At 42.0% G+C, this 13,298-nt stretch overlaps 1 protein-coding gene across 2 annotated transcripts in view; it reads right to left on the bottom strand.

Moving 5' to 3' along the window:
- Nucleotides 1-13,006, bottom strand: part of ARHGAP21 (Rho GTPase activating protein 21) — a 367,146-nt gene extending 354,140 nt beyond the window's left edge. Inside the window, exon 1 of one of the 2 annotated variants that reach the window (XM_069211368.1) lies at nt 12,117-13,006. The gene's annotated coding sequence lies outside the window, so the exon portion shown is untranslated. The remainder of the gene's footprint in view (nt 1-12,116) is intronic. The other variant, XM_069211369.1, reaches the window with a different exon arrangement.
- Between the last annotated feature and the right edge of the window lie 292 nt (nt 13,007-13,298).

Genomic DNA, 13,298 nt, shown 5'->3' with positions numbered 1-13,298 from the left:
ACCTTCGCCTTGCAAGTAAGCAAAATGTCTCTCTTGAACTTCAACTGGACTTTCTACCCTCAAAGCAGTCTTTATTTACCACAAATATTTGACCTCTTTACTTAGATAGACCAGCCCTCGAAATGCCCATCCTCCAGGGACACTCGAAACGGTTAAGAGATCGTTGTATATCGAAAAACATGCTAAAAATCCCACAAAGTTGGAGGATTACTTGTGCAAGGCTGTCACTTTTTTACTCCATTGTTTACTACATATATAACGTGCAGCTCTGCCACCTCTAGGTGAGGTTATTCAATAACAACAGACACAAACAGAATACACAATGTGCATAACATATTTAGGGAAATACAAGGACAAAAACGCAATCGACACTCACCTAAATACTGCAATTCAAAAGACAACAGCCTAAAGCAGCCTCTTACCTGGTTCATATAAACTGGCCTTGGGCTAGGGTCCCATGAGAGTCTCCATCTTACAGAAGATGTGGGTGGGGATTCTGATTTTCGTCTCGCTACAAATGCCACTCCTTAAATTAATGAGGGCAACCAACTTTCAATGTAAGCTCAGTTCTTGTAAGGACCCCTGTTGGTTACACGGCGCATATATTCTTTCCCCCTACTCTTTCCTCCCATGAATCGACACCCACTCGGGAGGGGAAGAAATTAAAGTAAAAACAGAAATAGTGCATCGTCTCTGTGTTCAGAAATAAAAAGCCATTTGTAAAGATGCAAGGATGTGCAACGAGATCAAAAAACATTATAAACATGTCAGTTTTGAAGGATGCTGCCGGGCCATGCACCAGCTGGCCAGACAAAAGGCTCCCTGGCGACTCCCCTTTCACTCCTCCTTTCTTCAGAGCCCTTCATCACTCAGACTCCTCCTACGCAGAGTCCCTGCGAGCTGCGTTAGGTTTTGTACACATGTGAAGAAAGGAATGCACCCATGCCCTGAGCCACAGGTTACTGTGATGCGTGCACGCTGCACACAGAAGATCCGTAAACCTGGGAGTCCGCAACAGTTTCGAGCCCTCTGGCTGATGTAATTTTCAGTTTTTCTTTTGCCTGCTCTGGTGGAGACAGCAACAGGGCCATCAAAGGACGTGCAACAAAGCACGGGTGTTTAGTTGTGGGAGGGTCATCGGTTGCGGACGCTTATGCCACGACCTAGTTTGAAGAGGAGCCTTTTAACACTGGCATGGATGTGCTATTGTCTTCGCCTCGCTGAGATTTGATTAAAGGTCTTTTACTTGAGGGCACTCAGCTCGGACTTGAAAGTGGAGGCATTGGATTTCTCGTCTCTTCGGACTCTGCGCTATCAAATTTCACTAGCCATCTGCGCCGAACTGGGCTTTAAAATCAAACCAAGCTTCCAAGGCAGAACAGGGCATCGTGGCTTACAATTGTGAGGGGAAGAATAAATAACACAATGTACAGGTTTAGTAAAAAACACAATTTAGGGTTGCTCTGTAACACAGCTCTCCTACGTCCGTTGGAGAATAATCTTCCATTCCCAGATGGAAGTCTCTTCACTGAAGCAAGGCTTTCCATGAGTAGTTAGTACTTCGAATATCAAACATTAACAGCGAGGAAACAGCCACTTAGATACCGAAAGGTAATGCGGACATCGTTAGTTCCTGCAACCAATAAACTGCATATCCATTCACAATACTGATCGATTCGTGAGCTGCATTTCAGTACCCCGCCTAAGAATTTCGTCCACAAGCTGCATACATACAAGCATACCTTGTATGGAAAACTCTATGTTCAGGTCTTTTAATGCCAGACAGCACTGACACCTGCCGGGGAAGAAATGGTAGTCCAGTAGGGCCCATCACACTCCCGCTAAAACAAATCACCTGTAAACTCCTCACCATCACAAACACAGTCTATGGAAATGTCTAGCATTGCGTCATCATAAGCATCGTGAAATATAAACTAGCTCGATGTTCACAGTTCATCAGCCAAGGCCTTTGTGAACAAGTAAAGTGATTTTTCCAAGTCCCGGGTCAGCCGGGTACTGAAACTCTCTAGTCACTTCGAACAGGTCATCCGAAGAGCACCCTAAATAATCCGTCCAGTAGGCCTTCCTTACCCACAAACTGTGACATCTAAAGAGTCGTATTCTTTAGAGATGGTGGCAATCTTTAAGCGAAATGCTTCACAGCGGACGGACAACATGCACTTAACCTATTTCAATTTGGGAGACTTCATACAAAGACATTCGTAGTTTGGGGACTAGTTTGGCGCAAGACAACAGCAGTGGGAACACGGAGTGCAATACATATTTACATTAAGTAACTGACCTAGGAATAGGTAGAGGGTTATGGGTGAAACAGACTATAGTTCTTTAGCAGGAAAAAGAGGGATTCAAGTAACCTTAAACAAAGTACTCATAGGTCAGAAGAATTATTTTTTCTTCGACTTTTATACAGCACGAACTTGGCCCAATAACGACCACCAGATTACAACGGAGAGGTATTTTTTTCTTTAGGTCGGGATTCCTATGCTGAGTACCGAATTTCTTGAAGCAGAAGTCGTGTCATGCATTGTGGAACTGAAAACCATGCCAATGTTGAAAAAAATGAAGAGATAGTTAGTTAATGTGCCAGAGGATACATTGATTGAATGTGGCCGGGCATAGGGCAAACCGAATGCAGGAAAGTGAGTATTTTTTACTGAGGAGTATGAGTAAGCATGGGTATGTAGACAGCCATACAGTGGCTGACACCCATTAGCTAAACGGAAGCCGGGCACCAGGATGACAAAGGTGGTTTGTGCGTCATCCTCATAAGTGTGTTAAGAGACGCTTGACTGAGAATAAAATGATACTTATGGATGTTGTGTACCTGGAGTAAAGTAGAGTACCCACACGTTCGTGGCTTTTAATGAAGAAAGGGAGTTAAGCCAAGAGGGAGTTAGATCGAGAGTGCGGAGTGAAATCTTTGGTTGTCTTTTCCAACAGTGGAATGAAGGAAAATGAATGATTTAAAGCATTTTTGGGAGGAGCAAAAAATATTGAAAATGGTGGCAGGCCTTGGCGGAAGGTAAAGGTGAGAACGGGGGTTTGTTATTTGGTTAGTTGAAAGGGTGAGTGTAGTGATGTATTGGTTTGTATGTAAAAGAAGAATGCTATGACATCAGGGGCAGTGGAATGTTGGGGCAGTGGAATGTTGGGGCAGGCTGTGACTGGGGATTGCAATGTTTTCATATGAAAGGTCAGAGTTGTGCCGGTTTGAGGATGGCAAGCTCATGTATCTCTGTCTGTACATTATAACTGGAAATAAACTTTTAAGGAAAGAACAAGAAGAGCCAGTGTACTTACTTCACATGGCGACGAGCAGGATCGTAAAGCAGCAAGCATTGGACTGAGAAAACTGCAATTATTGGAAGGCAACGCTACAGACATCAGACTGAGGATTGGAGAGCAGCTATTTTCGGACCTGCTTTGTTAAAGGCAACTTATTTTAAGCAAGTGAGGGAAGTTTTTTTTTTTATTTTTTTTTTATTTTTCTCTTTCTCTAATACAGTTGCCGTTTGTTTACTTTGTTTGAGGCGCGTGTGTACTGCTCAAACGTTAGATTTTTCATCGCCTCGGTCCTCGCGTGCACCCCCGCTTGGTTACTGGTTGCCTGGACAACATAATGCTTAATAACAATGTCTTGTGAACGTGCTGGTTCTTGCGCTGGAAGTTAGATGGGAGCAGGAACAGCACCCTTTTAATGTTAATTAGTACCAAGTACATGGTATTATTTTTACTATTCTTCATTTTTTAGCAACTTCATTGCTGAAGTTTATCCGGCACAAAGGAAAACTAACAGAAATTATTATAACAGAGATACATGTCTTGCTGAAGAAGTAAGCTAAAGAGTTATATTTTACAGCTATAATTTTTAGTACACCATGTCTTCGAGTGGAGATTCTTCTGGTACAGGGACGTCGCTTTCTTTGCAGTTGAGTACACCAAAGGAATTTTTAGCGTCTCCTGGTGAACCAGCTGTACAACGGAAGGAGTGGAAGGAATATTTTTTGAATTACATCGCAAACTTAGAAGATTGCAATGATTTAATCTCTGCTGAAAGAAAAAAAAGGATCTTAATGCACTGTTTAGGCCCTGAAGGTCTTCGTATTTACAATCAACTACAAAAACACGATAGAGGCGATGAAGATGTGTTTCAAAGTGCTATTTTGGATTTAAATGATCATTTTTCTCCTGCTGTTTGCATTGCGGTTACTCGTCACGCATTTTTCCACAGGAAACAAGAGAAACATGAGGACATAGAGAGCTACGTTTCTGCTTTAAAACATTTAGCTAGCTCATGTAGGTTTGCTGGTCTACATGATGAACTGGTACGGGACCAGATTGTAAGGTATACTAAAAACAAATCTATTCAAGAGAGGTTGTGGATTGAAGGCGAATCCAGTCTAAAGGATATTATTGCTTTAGTAAAGAAAGCAGAATTATCCGAAAGATGTGCGAAAATCACTTTGGCACAGGATAAGAACTTCTAAGAAGTTGTTGCCAAAGTTAGTGATCGCAAGCACAACAAATGGTCCATGGATAAGCGGGATAATGACTTTAAAAAAGAGAAAAATCAAACTTTTGCAAAAAATCAAAAATCTAACATGCCTGATCGATCCAGAAATGAGTGTTTCTGTTGCAGGAGTTCCTTTCATTCTGCAAAATTTGATGGGTGTCCAGCTAAAAATGCTAAGTGTTTGGAATGTGGAATTGTAGGCCATTTTGCTAGGGTGTGCAGGAAGAAACAACTGAAGAAGGTGAACAGTAAAGTGGCCTGCATTAAGGAAGTGGTGGAAGACTGTTCTGATGACAGTGATGAAGACGTAAATTATAAACTGAGGGGTCACAAAACTGTGGTTTTGAACATTTCAGGACAAACGTCAAACAAACCCTTGTGTTGGATATCATTTGGGGGAGTTATGTTGCAGGTGGCAGCAGACTCTGGTTCCCCATACAGTATTGTTTCAGAATGCACATGGCAAAAGCATTTTGTACATAGTTTAGGGGAACATTTAGAAACCTCTGACATTTCGCCTGAAAGTTACACTGGTGATAGAATAGATATTATTGGTTTTAGAGTGCTGGTATTCAAATTTAAGCAAAGACAAGCCGTATGTAAATTATATGTGGCTAAGGATGGTCCGTCGGTATTAGGCTGGAAAGACCAAAAGAAACTGCATATTGTGCTTGATCCTAACAGTGTAGAGCAAGTCTTAGTAATGTGTGATGAAGAAGACACAAAGAAATGGGTCACACAAGAGTTTCCAGGAGTGTTCAATGGGCAAGTAGGTCAACTGAAAGGCTTTATACATCAGATTAGACTCAAAAAGGATGCCAAACCAAAAATTCATAAGGTACGGAATATTCCGTTTATTGTCAGGGAAGAGGTAAAAAAAGAGTTGGACAGGTTACAAAATTCACAGATTATAGAACCAGTTGAAGCTTCTGAGTGGGTTTCACCTTTGGTTGTTGCGCGTAAAGCTAATGGCAAAGTGCGTTTGTGTGTGGATTTGAGAGGTTTGAACAATAATATCATAGTAGATCAGTTTCCTTTGCCTCGTATTGATGAGATGTTGTCTGCCACAAGAGATGCTAAATGGTTTTCCACTTTGGACTTGTCGTCTGCTTACCACCAGGTTAGGTTGGACTATCATAGCAGACATCTTACAACTTTTTGTACACCTTGGGGTTGTTTTCGTTTCAAACGTATGCCATTTGGTTTGGCGTCGGCGGCTGCCGTCTTTCAAAGGTTGATGGCGCAGTTATTTGGACATCTGCCTAATGTTACATTCTTTCAGGATGATATTTTAGTTATGGGAAGTAGCAAGAAACATCATGATAAGGAATTGAGGAATGTTTTGAACATCTTACAAGAAAAAGGTTTGACCGCAGAGATCAGTAAATGTAGATTTGCACAGAGAAAAGTAACGTATTTAGGACATGAGATTGATCATGAAGGCATAAGACCTAAAAAAAAGTTGGTGGAAGCTATTAAGAATGCCCCATGCCCCACATCTAAAGATGATTTGAGATCCTTTTTAGGTCTAGCCGAGTTTTATTCGAAATTTGTAGAATTTTTTTCAGCTAAAACCTACCAAATGAGACTGTTACTAAAAAACAAAGTGAAATTTGAATGGAATGTAAGTTGTCAGAAGGCTTTTCAGGAAATTAAGAATGCAATTGTGAGTGCTCCAATGTTGCATGGGTACGATCCAAAAGCTTGTTCTATTATCACTACGGATGCGAGTGGTAAGGGTCTTGGTAGTGTATTAACACAATGTGACAATGGGGGTAAAGAATATGTGGTTGCATTTGCATCCCGTTCTTTGTCTCCCACAGAGGAAAAATACTCTGTAATAGAGAGAGAAACTTTGGCATGTGTATGGGCATTAGAACACTTTCGGAAATTTGTTTGGGGGCAAAAATGAATCATACAGACTGACCATAAGCCTCTTACTAAATTGTTAACTACAGAAGGTTTATGTAGAGCATCTGCGAGAATAGCTAGACTATCTATGAGACTACAAGATTTCTTATATGAAGTGCAGTATGTTCCTGGGGTAAAAAATGTTACTGCAGATTTTTTAAGTAGAATGTCCTTACCTTTAAGAGAGTTGGATCAACATCCATGGAATGACTGGTGTGTAGCTGGTGTGTTTGATGAGAATACTTTAAGCTCATTGCAAAAAGAAGAATGGATCATGGAGTATGAGAAAGACGAAGTGTTGAAAGAAGTTAAAAACAAAGTGATGTTCGGTTGGTATAATGACAAGAAAGTCAAAAGCAGTGATATGTTAAGAGCTTTTTGGGAAGTGAGAGATGAATTGAGCATTGAAGGTGATTTTGTGTGTAGAGGTGGGAAGATTATTCCCCCCTGTGGTATTAGAAATAAACTTATTGCTATTGGACATGAAGGTCATTCAGGAATATCTCGCACCAAAAGAGGAATTAAAGTACTTTATTGGTGGCCAAAAATGTATGTAGAAATTGAGAGATATGTACGTGACTGCATGGAGTGTGAGAATAGTGACAAATCTCAAAAGACACTTAACCCACCAATTTCTTCTTCAAGTTGTCCTAATATACCATGGGAAGAAGTTGCTTTAGACATTATGGGTCCTATTACGTGGCATGATGGGACTTCAAAGTTTATTGTGGTTTTAGTTGATTTGTTTTCAAGGTGGATTGAATTTTCTGTGTTACAAAAAATTGATACCAAGGCAGTGATTAATTTTTTGGAGGAAATATTTTTGAGGGAAGGATTTCCCAGAATTTTATTGACGGACAATGGTGTTCAATTTAAATCTGAGGAAATGAAAACTTTTGCTAAAATGACTGGTATTGAACAAAGGTTTACAGCTTTATATCATCCCAGGGGGAATGCTGTAGTGGAACGTATAAATAGGATTTTCAACGGCATCATTCAAATTGCAAAGCATGGAAACAAAAGTAATATAGATTCTGAGTTAAGGAAAATGTTATGGGCTTATAGAGTGACACCTCATGAGACAATAGGTCAAAGTCCGTTTGATATAATGCGAGGTAGAATTCCATTTTCGAAGATTAACCCTGGTTGGGTGCAAAGAAGCAGACAAGTACTTTGGAGCAAGGAACATGTAAGAAAGTGCATAAAGAATTCACAAGAAAAGAACAAGGAATATTTTAATAATAAATATGGCACTAAAGAAGCACATTTGAATGTGGGAGATTGGGTGAGAGTGAAATCCGTAAGGAAAGTGGCTAAAGGTGAGAGCAAGTTTGGCGAGCCTATAAGAATTAAGAAAGTGATGAGAAATACTGTCATTTTGGATGATGGCAGTGTATGTCACATGAGTCGCGTTGCTATTGCTAAGCCTTGCAAACAACAATTTGTGCAGTATGATTTGCTGGAAGGTAATAATAACAAATATTGGTGGTTGGAGTGTGATATTGATGGTAACAAAGATTCTAGAGTTATTGGGGAATTGGGAGCTAGGGGCTGTCAGGAAGGTGTCCAGACTCGTATTAATATGGGAGAATTTGAATGTAATGTGAATGAGCGTGAACAGAATAAAAATGTAGTTTGTGGTGAAGTGAAGAAAAGTTGTTTCGGCAGGGTTTTGAGAAAACCTAAGGTATTAGAAAATTTTGTGTGTGATTAAATAAAAATATATATATTTATTTATATACATATTATTATTTTATTTTTGTCTTGTTTTTTGGTGTTTTTTTTTAAGGGAAGGGGATGTGTAGTGGTGTATTGGTTTGTATGTAAAAGAAGAATGTTATGACATCAGGGGCAGTGGAATGTTGGGGCAGTGGAATGTTGGGGCAGGCTGTGACTGGGGATTGGAATGTTTTCATATGAAAGGTCAGAGTTGTGCCGGTTTGGGGATGGCAAGCTCATGTATCTCTGTCTGTACATTATAACTGGAAATAAACTTTTAAGGAAAGAACAAGAAGAGCCAGTGTACTTACTTCAGTGAGGCAGTGACATAAGTTGTGGTGGCAGACTTGTGTTTGCTCTATATCATTTCATCGGATCATATGAAGAGCATGTCTCCTCTTACTTAATTGGAGCGTATTCCCCCAACACAGACGAGAAGCATGGCAAGTGTAAATTGCCAGCCTAACACTGTGGATGCAAACTATAGTTTGGCCTTATAACTACAATGTATCATCCTTAAGAATTATTGCTCCATGCAGTGGACAGGAGAAGTGTAACTGACCGTGGTTAATGCCCAGCATTATACTAACAGAAAGACTGATGGTTCCCATTCTCATGAGACACTCTATCCCACATACATGCCAAGTGGCGCTATACAATGTGTGATACACCAAGCCCTGTCAAAGCTTTCTAGCCAACAGCATTTTATACACCCAGTCTTGCATACATATACTTTCTATTGGCAGAAGAAAAATAGGAAGCCAAGCCGAAGTGTTGTTTACCCCCCCACCCCCAAAAAAACAGGATTGATTCACGGTATTATGCATGACATGATACCACTCGGCAAATATGCAGACAACCACAACTGCTCCACCTGCCCAGACACCCACCATCAAACTCTATTGGGTAAGGCAATTTCAGCATTCATCTGATAGTATGAAATACGTTTAAGTGCCCGTATGTAGGGACAATGATGACTGTTAATTGCCCGTTTATTCATCTTGGGCACAAGTTTAAGGCAAAGGTGCCCAAGAAGGTGAGCAGGCAATTAAGACATGTTGTTCCCATTGCTCCGCCCCAGGTGTGCCTTAAAGGTGCACTGTTTTATCTGTCACCACCTTCTTCTTTTTCAGAACATCTGCCAAGCTCACATCCATGCCTTCACCCACCACCCGGTCATCTGAGAACTATACTGTGTATATGGCCTACACCCTCTGCTGTGGGACAGAACACTCAAAAACTGACTTGCAGACTGAACTCACTTAGTTCTGTGGTGACACATGCAGCGGGGGGACCGCAGCCCTACAAAATGTTTGCTCATTAGTAATAAGAGTTGGCACAGTAGGCGAGGAAAGGATAGTAGGCCACCTTAACTCTCACACTGGCACCAACCAATCAAGCAACAATGGCTAGGGGGCAAATAACAGTATAAGGAATGTCCTGGAACCCATTGCCATGCCTCTTAGCTGTCTGTACCATGTTGAACAGGATTACATTAGTCTCCAAAATTGAATTAGTTATTTCAATTAACATTTCTGTATGTTCCAAGAATTCAAATCGACAGTGTTAAGAAAGTGTTTCAATGCACTAATGCAACTATCATGTGAAATATTATTATAAAGAGAAACCACATCCATAGTCACCAATAACATTCTTGGTTCCCACACAACATCACTCAGAATGTTAAGGATATGCTTTGTATCTTGTATATGTGAAGGGATTTCCTTAACAAATGGCTGTAAAATATATCCATATATTGTGATAACCTTTCAGTCAGGCACCCAATACCAGAAACTATAGGTCTACCCGGTGGGAACTTTAGTTTGTATGTAGTTTGGGGAGAGTATATAAGCAAGGGTATCTTGGAGTGATATGTCAACAAATATTTGTCATCACAGAGTAGTCCAAAAGTTTCCATTGATCTTTTTACTAAGAGACAAGATTGAGTTACAGTCAAGATTTATTCACATTTATTCTGGAGATGTTATTGCAATATGTCACAAAAGTAAATCTGCACTTTTGGCATCTATTGGTGGGCGAAAGTATACAACTGCTTCCAATTAATATCTGATGCGTGGCTATTTATTATTTTTACCCTTGAGGAAGTTGGAGGTGTTTTGCCATTATGACGAAATGTGTGTTGGCTATTTTGAGTATCCTTTGCGATGAACAATAAGCTTTACCTCTGTGCACAAAATGATGTAAAGAAATACGGACTCGAAGTACTTGTGGATCAAATCAAGAACAACAGAAACAACATCAATTCTATTTGGACAATCTGTGTTAAGTTGAGTGCTCAGGGCATTCATTGACGGTTTTAAACCCCCTTTTGGGTTAATTATGGGTTGTAAGGTGGCCAACTCTTGGCCTAGAGCACCAGATTGTGGTTTAGATTTGATTACCCTGATCCACTGAGGAGAGCGCCCGTGTGCCTGGCTACCATCTTTAGATTAGTAAAATAACAGTATTTATTGACTTCCAACTATGCAACATGATTGGCTCCATGTTCCCTATTGTTACACTGTTGGCTGCAATTGTTTTTATTGATATTTTAATTAACCAGCAGTTGTGATCTTCTTTAGCCACTGGCCATTTATAATTGTTACATCCGATTAAAAATCGACAGACTATGTGTAGTGTTTTATTCTCTACCCACAAGCAATTAATGTGATCTGGTCCCCAATAATACAGACATCCATTTCTGGTGCCACCACTTAAAATAAATACAAGTTGTTCCATGTTGAATAAAAGGTCCCAATTACCTATTAGAGCTTTTATACAGTCACCGAAAGCAGATCTGTACCCCCAGCCTACGGCCATCAACTGGCTGCCTCTCCACAAGATAGCGATCTTGTACTTCGAGTTATCGAGCGCATATCCCTGGATTAACGATGTTTAGACTGCATGATTTTTTTCTTATAGGATCTCCCCTCCACTATTATCCACTTCCAGGAGTCCCCTGAGTATGCATCTCACTTCAGGTCTTTACATAAGTTGCAGACCATCATTTCCAGCTACTTGAATGAAAACAAGCATCATCACCCAACACAAAAGTCCATCAATAAATGTGCATATATATGTCTGTTTCATTGTACGTCAACTGTCCGCCTTCCTGCTAATTTTACCTTAGGTGTTTTGATCCTCATTACTACAGCTCACTTTTCGGTTTAGTCAACCAGTCCATCAGCATGTGCCATCACTACTTTTTTTTTTTAAACAGCATGGCCTGTATTTTTAAGTATTGGCAGGTAAAATTACTACGAAAGGCAATGACTTCTGGTCCCCCCCCCCTATTCTGAATCAAACTAAAACATGAAAGACATAAAGAGATCACTTAAAACGGGTTTATTGGCTGGCTGACTCATGAGAATGATTATAAGCGCATACAACGAAATAATTGACAATTGCTATTCTATAAAAATAATCCTCACTTTTGCACAAAATATTTCAGCTACCAGCTCTTGGCTGTTCCAGAATATTAAAACGGTAAACAAATTTCAGTATGTTTTCTAAGAAAGGTGGCAACCCTATAACCTAGCGCCAATATCCTTATCTACATCATTGCTTATCGAAATACATTGGCTGCCAATAAATAAGGTGAAATAAGTACCCCGTCCCGATTTTTTCTATACATTCAGGTTCTTTTGGTTATCTTCCACAGTAAAAGGCAGGGCTGTAAGTGATATGTATATATATTTCAGGATGTAAAACACAACAAGGTGGACTATCCAGGAGGAGACTCCTCACTTTCAAGTTCAGGATCACAAACAACCAGCAGCAGTCAAGAAAGACTAGCACTTAAAAGGAGAGTTGCCACTGACCTTTGCCCTCCCGCTTCAGGCAGTGTAGCCTCTAATACTCGTAGCCAGTCCCTCCCCAGCGTGCTGCCTCTCCCTTAATTAGGGTCCTGATCGTCTACTCATTTTCTTACACGATAATCTCACGATTTTACCTGGGTTTGCACGTTTTCTTTCCAGTTCACCCTGCAATGCAGGGCTCCTTTCCAGTACTATATTGTTTACATAATCTTCCTGTGAGACGCGCGCCAGTGTTCAGATGGCACTGGATAGCCGAGCCAAGGAGCCCTCAACACCCAGCTGCTCCAGTAGGAAACGCGTGTAGATCCCAGCAAACAGTACCCGCGGCACTCGGGAGCAGGTGAACGATGCACAAATAACCCTTGCCCATGGGACTGTGGTCTTCAGACAGAGGCTCTTGCTCTATGTAGTCCAGTCAGGGAAGGCGAGGAACCTGTCGCGCAGAAGGCGGGGCTGGTAAATGGCTCTGTCCTCCCATTCACAGCAGCGTGACCGGGAGCAGGGGCCGCTTTTCTTTGTGGGTTCTGTCCTCGGCGAGTTACAGAGACTACTGTGTGCGTGAACTCCAAAAAGTGCTCGTGCTCTCGACCCGGGCAGCTCTCTGCTGAGTTGGAGGCGGCGGGAGGGAGCCTCAGCCCAAGAAGGAAACAATGGGAGGCAGCGGACCGCAGTGGCCGGGAGGCCGCAGTGGGCGAGCAGCGGCTTGTGCTCCCAGGAACACCCGGCGAGTCAGGCAAAGGAGTAACGTCCGGACACGGCACCGGGATCTCTCGCACCAGCTCGCCCAAGTTCAGTCACAAGAGCCCCGTGACTGGCTCACCGTCTCCCGCTGCCAGCCGACCAATGGATGCGGGAGGGAGTGCCGCGTCCTGAGGGAAGGGGCCGGGCTGCCAGGGGGCGGCGCGCCGCCATTTCATGTGTCTTGCCTGTGACCCCGCTGCAGCGCTCCCCGGAGCCTCCCTGCCGATGACGAGCGCCTCTTCCCGCTCCCTCCCACCGGGGGCGGGCTCTGCTGCCCGCTGTTATTGGGGTCAGGAGGCCGGAGAACAAACGAGCCGGTGTTTCACGAGGAGACCTCAACACTGGGACTGCTGCGCCGAAAAGCAGAGACCCTGGACGCGTTGTGCTCTTCGCTCCACTCGGACTTGCTCCATTCCCTATGTTTGTGGCTGGGCATATTATGTTTTTGTATAAACAAGTAATTATTTGGACTTTCTCGTTCGTAAAAACAACTTTACGTGGGAGTTTAGTGTGCAGGCACACCCTTAGTATTTTGTAAACAATTTAAGGATGAATGCCAATGGGGCTTGGGTGCA

The sequence above is a fragment of the Pleurodeles waltl genome, chromosome 10 (assembly GCF_031143425.1).
Source record: "Pleurodeles waltl isolate 20211129_DDA chromosome 10, aPleWal1.hap1.20221129, whole genome shotgun sequence".
In the NCBI taxonomy this organism is placed as follows: domain Eukaryota; kingdom Metazoa; phylum Chordata; class Amphibia; order Caudata; family Salamandridae; genus Pleurodeles; species Pleurodeles waltl.
The sequence above is the reverse complement of the archived record's forward strand: the minus strand, read 5'-3'. Positions and strand labels throughout refer to the sequence as shown.